We start from the raw sequence: 8,957 nt of genomic DNA on the forward strand, positions 1-8,957 counted from the left end.
TTAGGATTTGGTGTCTGCATTTGAATTTTTTCTCTAGAAGTCTAGTTTTATGTCATTTAAGAATCAACTGATTTGGAGCAACCTACAATGATATATGGAGTTTCTTCTACAAATAATCCATTTCGTTACAGCACCATATCTTGCAACAATTAATTTATTTGATCTACCTAACCTCTGAAACTTAAAATATGGTCTTCATAAAAGTTGTAGTTAATGATGTTCGGGTTATTCAAAAAAATTGAATCACCTAATTTAGACCATTCTATTAAAAGTTATGCTCAAAATACAGAAGCAATATTATTTTCATCGATAATTGAAATATCATATACAACATTTTTAGGGGGTGTTAAATGTTGATTCTTAAGTTTCCTAAAGAGACTAAATGAGGAAATTGAGAAAATTTTCTCATATTGTATGTGAGCATAATAGAATATCTTGGGAGTATTACTGAGCACCGATATGGGGTGAGCCCATAAACTACGTTGCCAGCGTAGGATAAAGGCCATGCCTCTTTTGTCCAAAAAGAAGACTTTTATATTGGATCCATGAGTTTGAGCGTCTTTTTCCCTGGCAAGGTATTGGACGGCTGCAACAACGTTAGTTTGAAGTGTTGTATCTTCACTAGCTTATAAATGATGGTTTGTCAGTTAGAGAAACTCCCTATGAGTAAAATATTATATTTTTATATATTCAGTTGCATCTCTTACTGCATAATATTTAAAGCATTTGTATTATTTTACTTTATGCTTTATTGAGTTGAGTCATTTCAGAGTGAGTCCTTTGAGTTTAGTTGAGTAGAGTTGAGTATCATTGAGTAAGTTTCCTTTTAGCTATTTTACATACTCGTAGATTTCACGTACTGACGCTATTTGGCCTGCAACATTTTATGATGCATACATAGATAGTAGAGATCATCAACAGACGTATCATTGACAATTTATTTCTCTATTTTTCTTGGCACATTATTATGAGTCAGTTAGAGGCTTCATAGATAGAGCAGAGTTGAGTAGAAGGATTCTTTCAGAATCTATTTTTAAACCATAATTTTTTTATTGAATTTATGACATTGATTATATTATACTTTGAGTATTTTAAATCTATTATTTACTTATTGCTGAAGATGTTTTAAATGCCCACTTGAGTTAAATTTACATTGAGTTGAGTTTTCCACTGAATTATTGAATGAGTAATAAGAACAAGTGGTTTGCTTGGGGCCAGCATTGGTTTTCGAGTGCCGGCCACAACTAGGGTACCCTCTTGAGGCGTGACAGTGCAGGATGGTAGAGGTGAGTCTCAAGGTACTAGGGGTGGTCCCCAGGCAGGATAGACAGGTGGTAGAGGTGGACGCAACCATATGTATGCTTTTTCGGGTAGGCCATAAGCGGAGTCATTGTATACCTTTATCACAGGTACGATATCCATCTCTCATCAGCCTGCTTATGCTTTATTTGATCTGGGGTCCACTTACTTATATGTGTCTGCTCATTATGATACTCTATGGGAAGTTTTATATGAGCCATTTCTTATGCCTATGTGTGTAACTACCCTCATAGGTGATTCTTTAGTATTGGTGTCATGACTCGACCTAGGGCCAAGTCATAACATGACGATCGAAATGCGAGGCACCCCAACCATAAGCAATATTAACATACATCACATACAAGGTAAAGAACAATATAAACATGAGCGGAAATAATCATTAAGTGAGAAATGGGACTAAGGTAGATCAACTCTATAAACGCCCAACTGGACTACACCATAATATCGTCTAAACATGCCTCTAGTATAGTATTTAAAGGGGGCTTTAGACAAGCTCCTAGATCACCCTAACAATAGAAGGAAGTATCAACAATAGTAATATGAATAGAAGTTTTATCCTCGGTAGAATGAGGACTCACCAACTTTTTTGAAATGTAAAGCAAATCTCTAGACACGAGGGCGATGTTCGTGAGTGTGGTCCGTCCCTACATTATGGACAATATAGGGAAAATATGTGTTAGTATGTTTGAATGTACTAAGTTTATGAGGTATGCATGAATAATTAAAGAACATAATCAATATGCCATAGGATGCATGACCAATCATAGTGAACATGTCTATAGTTTAAAAGTAATTTAAAACATATGGAACTCATGGTCAATTCATATCATAAAACTTTATCATAAACTCATAACTTGACATCTCATAACTTTAACTTGAACTTGTGTGAGATAGGACCTTTAATCGGCAATTAAGACCATGCGAGCTATAACATGGAATCCCAATATTTTTCCTACATCGAAGAAAATGAGGAGACTACTTGCCAAGGTAGACTCCCATATGACTAAGTGGTTCCACTAAGTGGTTATGTGAACTAGGTACTCACCCCTAGTTTTTAGACTCGGGTACTCACCTCCAAGACTTGAAGTCCTCTCGGTGCTTAGTCAATATCCCAACTAGTTGTGTTACCGAACTGAACCCCACCTAGAAGTCCTCTCAGTGCTTAGTCAATATCCAAACAAAAACTCATAAACATGATCATAGCATAGAAGGAAAGATAGTAACTGCCTATCAATCCATCTTTAAACATGTTTTGATCTTAACTCTGATCATAATCATAACTTTAACTTTAGAATCATAAACTTCAACTTTAACTCATATAAACTTTCATTTAAATTTAATTAACTCATGATCAACTCATAATTCATCTTCAAATCATAATTCATACTTAGAAATCAGGGTAATACATGAATCCATGATCGATTGACTTGAAAATCTTGAAATTGACTTAGAAACATGCACGATAATATACTTTCTATCAGCCCATACATAATTCATAAAGATAGTATCATTTGGGAGTATAATTGAAAATATTCATAATTTATATCGTGAACCCTAGAGAATAATGTAGGAGAATTCATGGAAAAACTCTTCAATTCAATGCAATAACCATCAATTTATCTTAAAATAGATTCATAACCATTAGTGGAATCATATTTCATGCAATTTAAATGGAGATCATAAAATCCATAAAATTCCATACTTGAATTTAATAGAAAACTTGAAAAATTGATTGGGATTGATGGATTAAAGAATCCAAGAATCAATACTCACATATCTTGAGTGAGAAGACCAAGGAATTTGGAAGAATTTGAGAGTTTTTGATGGAGAGCTTGAGTGAATTTCTTTGAAGTCTTCAATGGATTCCTTGGGAGCTTTTGTAGAGATAAAAATATTTAAGTAGGTGAATTGTTGAAGAATGAATGAAATTAAGGATTTGTGTTAATTTATAGAGTACAATTAGGCCCTAAAAATGTCCAGGTCCATTATCTAACCACTAGGGAAAAGTCTAAATTGCCGTTACTTTAAAACTAAATTTGGGAAAAAAAAATTTGTCCAGGTCCGCAGTGCGGAGATGCTTCTGAATAGGTCAATTTTTAGTAAATGAGATTTTTGGCCAGATTTTAACTCGGGAAAATATTACACTGAAGGGGAATAAGTGGGCGACGCGGAGCTGCCTCGCTCCTCATTATTTTATGCAAGTTTTGACAAAATTCATCTTTTAATACACGAGTCCTAAAAATTCACAGAGACCATTTACCCATAGGTTTTGACCCCCTGATCAACATTCCAGACTCGGATTTGCCAAAAAGAATAAGGATAATGCGTTACACGAGTGGCCTATTCCCAAGACATATTCTTAAGAACGTTTTGAGGAATTTTACAATATCTCCCACTTGAGAATATTTGTCCTAGAATGAGATTTAACTTATTATAAAAAGGACATGGGAAAGATGACTAGCAATCCAACATATACATGAGGACACTTGAAAATGCATAGACCATGAAATCTTCAGCTTAATATAAAATCATAACATTGAAATCAACTTTGTCATGAATATGCATGTATATGAATGACATAGGAGGAACTGATTACCCAAATATTCAACTAGATTGAATAAGAACAACTTACTACTTTAGGATGAGCAGAGGGAGAGAGGTACGAGTATCTTTTCATCATATCCGCCTCTGCCCCCTAAATAGCACTTTCTACTTATTGATTCCTCTATAAAATTTGATGGACACAACTTCATTGTTTCTTAACTTTTTAACTTACCGATCTAAGATTTCTACAAGAACTTCCTCATAAGTCAAATTCCCCTCAACACTTATATCTTTCAAGGGCACAATGGAGTTTGGATCACCCACAAACTTCCTCAAATAGACACATGAAACATCGGGTGAACAATAGCTAACTCAAATGGCAATTCTAACTCATAAACCACTTTATCAACACGTCTCAATACCTTGTAAGGTCCAACGTATCTAGGACTCAATTTCCCTTTCTTGCCAAAATGTATTACACCCTTCATGGGTGTAACTTTCAAATAGACCCAATCATCCACTTTAAATTCAAGCTCTCTTTTTCATAAATTGGAATAGGACTTTTGATGACTTTGATTTGTCTTCAACCTCTTCCTTATGAGTCTTATATTCTCCATAGCATAAATAACCAAATATGGACCAATCAAGGCCATATCACCTACTTCAAACCATCCCACTAGGGACTTACATCCCCTACCATATAATGCTTCGAATGGAGCCATTTGGATGCTAGAGTGATAACTATTATTATAGGTAAACTCAATCAATGGTAAAGGTTCATCCCAACCTTATTTTGAAATCAATAACACGCTCTCTTAGCATATCCTCTAAAATTTAGATTGTTCTTTCGGCTTGACCATTAGTTTGAGGGTGAAAAATGGTACTTTACTTAACCTTTGTACCGAGACCCTTTTCAAACAATCTCCAAAAGTGTGAGGTGAATTGTGTACCTCAATCCAATATAATGGAAAAGGGCACATCATAAAGTATTACCAACTCACGTACATACAACTTAACATAATCTTCGGCACCATAGGAAGTCTTAACTTGTAGAAAATAAGCCGACTTGGTCATCTGATCTACAATAACCCAAATGGATCATGTTGCTTCTTAGTAAGAGGCAAACCCATTACAAAATACATATTTACATCTTTCCCTTTCCAAATAGGAATTTCAATATCTTAGGCTAGATCTCCCGGTCTTTGATGCTCAACTTTAACTTGTTGGCAATTTGGACACATAGCTACAAACTCCACTATGTCCTTCATCATGCCATTCCACCAATACACTTCTCTCAAATCAAGATACATCTTGGTGGAACCAAAATAAATCGAGTATTGGGAATTATGGGCATCATTTAATATCAACTGTCTTAAAACTCTAACAAGAAGTTATCAATATCCTACTACAATCACTCACATATCTACAACCACATATTCAACCCTACCATTTTAACAACTTTAGGGCTCCCTTGAAGTCAACATAACTTAAGGATTTTAATGTATACCTTATCATCTCTATATCCTCATTTGTATTAACTCCTATAAAAGGTCACATCAAATAAACTCTTACCTATCCACTTCACACAACAAGATCCCATATAGTTCTCCTTCTAGGTGTATAGCCTTAAATAGAATAATCATACTTCAATCCTCATAATACACAACACCTACTCTTACCTCAATCTTCCCTTACTCATCCATCGAGATCTATAGGCTTTACTCAATAGCATTTCTCTTAGGCCATCAACATTTGGAATACACAACCAACTTTGGTAACAAAATACTCCATCTCCCTCTTGTGAGAGAACCTCGATCTTCTCATCAACCACCAATTTCTCATGCACTATTAATCATAATTTCGAACTATTTTAAACAAGAACAACACCCTCATTAGAGTCACTCAAGGTTATCTTCAAATAAGCTAATCGGTGAACATCTTTAACTAACTCCTTCTCATCATCTTCCACATGTGCCACACTATTCATGGATAACTGACTAAGATCATAAGCAATAACTTTTTCTTTAATTCGATGGTATAACACCCTTATATCATAGTCCTTTAAGGGTTCAAGCCATCTTCTTTGCCTAAGGTTTAGTTTCTTTTGGCTAGACATATTTTGCAGACTCTTGTAATTGGTAAAAATATCTACATGGACACCATAGAGATAGTGTCTCCTCAATTTTAAAGCAAATACCACCACAAAAATAACTAGGTACGATTTAAAAATTCGATTCATCAAGTCCATAAATATAACAGGACATTAGTCAACCCAAATGACATAACCAAAAACTCTAAATGTCCATATCTCATTCAAAAATCTGTCTTGGAAACATCACACTCCTTCACCCTCAATTGGTGATAAGCGAATTGGAGGTCAATATTGGAGAAGTGACTCGCACCTTGGAGTTAATTAAATAAATCATCTATTCTTGGAATGGGATACTTACTCTTTATTATGACCTTATTCAATTGTCGGTAATCTATACACATACGAAGTGACCCATCCTTATTTATAACAAACAACATGGGAGCACCCCATGATGAAATACTTAGCCTTACAAAATGCTTACCATTATCAATCTTTCTTTTGATTTATTCTCTTCTTGGAGGCATCTTCTGAAAATCATAAAGAACAATTATTAGGAGGGAAAGACCTAGAGTATGCTCTATCGCATGACATGGATCATGAAAAAAGTGAGACTTTTTCCTAAGACATTTCAGAGCCTCTTATTCATGGATGTGGTGTACTACACATCAACGAATATGACTCTACTTAACATGGCATGTTAGACTCCATAGGACTCTTCTAAACCTTGTGCTCTGATACAAAGTTTGTCATGACCCAACCTAGGGCCTAGTCGTTACATGACGATTGAGATGCAAGGGACCCTAACCATAATCCATCTTAGCATACATCACATACATAAGGTAAAAAATAACATAAATATAAGAGGAAATAATCATTAAGTGTGGAATTGGACTAAGGGAGATCAACTCTATAAACGTCCAACCGGACTACACCATAATATTATTAAAATATGCCTCTAGTCTAGTCTTTGACAGGGATTTAGGAAAAGCTCCTAGCTCACTCTAACAATAGAAGAGAATGTAAACAATAGTAATATGAATAAAAGTCTTGTCCTTGGTAGAATAAGGACTCACCAACTTTATTGAAATCTAAAGTAAACCTCTAGCCACAAGTGCGGTGTTCGTGAGTGTCGTCTGTCGTCATATGATGGGACAATGTAGGAAAAATATGCGTTAGTACATTTGAATGTACTAAGTATGTGAGGTATGCATGAATAATCAAAGACGTAATCAATATACCATAGGATGAATGACCAATCATAATCAACATGAGTGTAGTTTAAAAGTAATTTAAAACATATGAAACTCATGGTCAATGCATATGATAAAATCATAACTTGATATCTCATAACTTTAAATTGAACTTGTGTAGGATAGGACCTTTAACCGATAATTAAGACCATGTGAGCTATAAAATGGAACTCCAATGTTACCCCTACATCGGAGGAAAGGGGGAGACTACTTGCAAATGTAGACTCATATATGCCTAAATGGTTCCACTAAGCAGTTATGTGAACCAGGTACTGACCCCTAATTCTTAGGCTCAGGTACTCACCTCCAAGCCTTGATATTTAGGGTACTCACCTCTTAAAGATTTGGGTATTCGCCTTTCATCCATTTATACCTATGGTGACACATAGTTCTGAGACTTTAGATAGCTACTAGAATTCCATTGGGTAACTAATTGAATCACCAGACCGAACCCCACCTAGAAGTCCTCTAGGTGCTTAGTCAATATCCCAATAGAAATTCATAAACATGAGCATAACATAGTAGGAAAAGATAGTAACTGCCTATCAATCCATCTTTAAATATCTTTTAATCTTAACTATGATCATCATCATAACTTTAACTTTAGAATCATAAATCTCAAATTTAACCCATATAAAACTGTTATTGAAAATCATTTAACTAATGATCAACTCATAATTGATCTTAAAATCATAATTCATACTTGGAAATTTGGGTAAAACATGAATAGATGATCGATTGACTTGAAAACATACATGATTATATACTTTCTATCAGCCCATACATAATTCATAAATATAATATCATTTGGAAGTATAATTAAAAATATCCATAATTTATATCATGAACCCTAGAGAATAATGTAGGAGAATTCATGGAAAAAATCTTCAATTCAATGCAATAACCATCAATCTATCTTAAAATAGATTCATAACCATTAGTGGAATCATAATTCATGCAATTTAAATGGAGATCATAAAATTCATAAAATTCCATACTTGAATTTAATACAAAACTTGAGAAATTGATTGGCTTCATGGATAAAAGAATCTATGAATAAATACCCACATAACTTGAGTGAGAAGACCAAGGAATTTGGAAGAATTTGAGAGTTTTTGATGGAGAGCTTGAGTAAATTTCTTTAAAGTCTTCAATGGATTCCTTGGGAGCTCTTGTTGAGAGAAATATTTGAGTAGGTAAATTGTTGAAGAATGAATGGAATTAAGGGTTTAAGGTAGTTTATAGAGTAGAATTTAGCCCTAAAAATTTTCAGGTTCATTAACTAAGAACGCAGAGCTACTCCCATATAGGCCAATTTTTAGCGAATAAGATTTTTGACCAGATTTTGACTCGGGAAAAATTACACAAAATGGAAAAAAGTGGGCGATGCGGAGCTGCCGCCCACCTTATTATATGGTGCAATTTTTGAAAAATTCATCTTTTGATACACCAGTCCTAAAAATCCATGGAGACCATTTACCCACAAGTTTTGCCCCCCCCCCCCCCCCGATTGATATTCTGGAGTCGAATTTTTTTAAAAGAATAAGGATAATGTGTTACGTGAGTGGCCTATTGCTAACGCATTATTAAGTCACTTATGAGCATATTGAGGAATATTATAAGTGGATCGAGTGTATCAATCTTGTGTAGTTACAATCATGGGGTATGATATCAAAGTCGACCTGATTCTACTAGATATGGTAGACTTTGACTTGATTCTAGGCATCGATTGGTTGTCTACTCATCATGTG

This window comes from Solanum dulcamara, chromosome 6, assembly GCF_947179165.1.
Source record: "Solanum dulcamara chromosome 6, daSolDulc1.2, whole genome shotgun sequence".
In the NCBI taxonomy this organism is placed as follows: domain Eukaryota; kingdom Viridiplantae; phylum Streptophyta; class Magnoliopsida; order Solanales; family Solanaceae; genus Solanum; species Solanum dulcamara.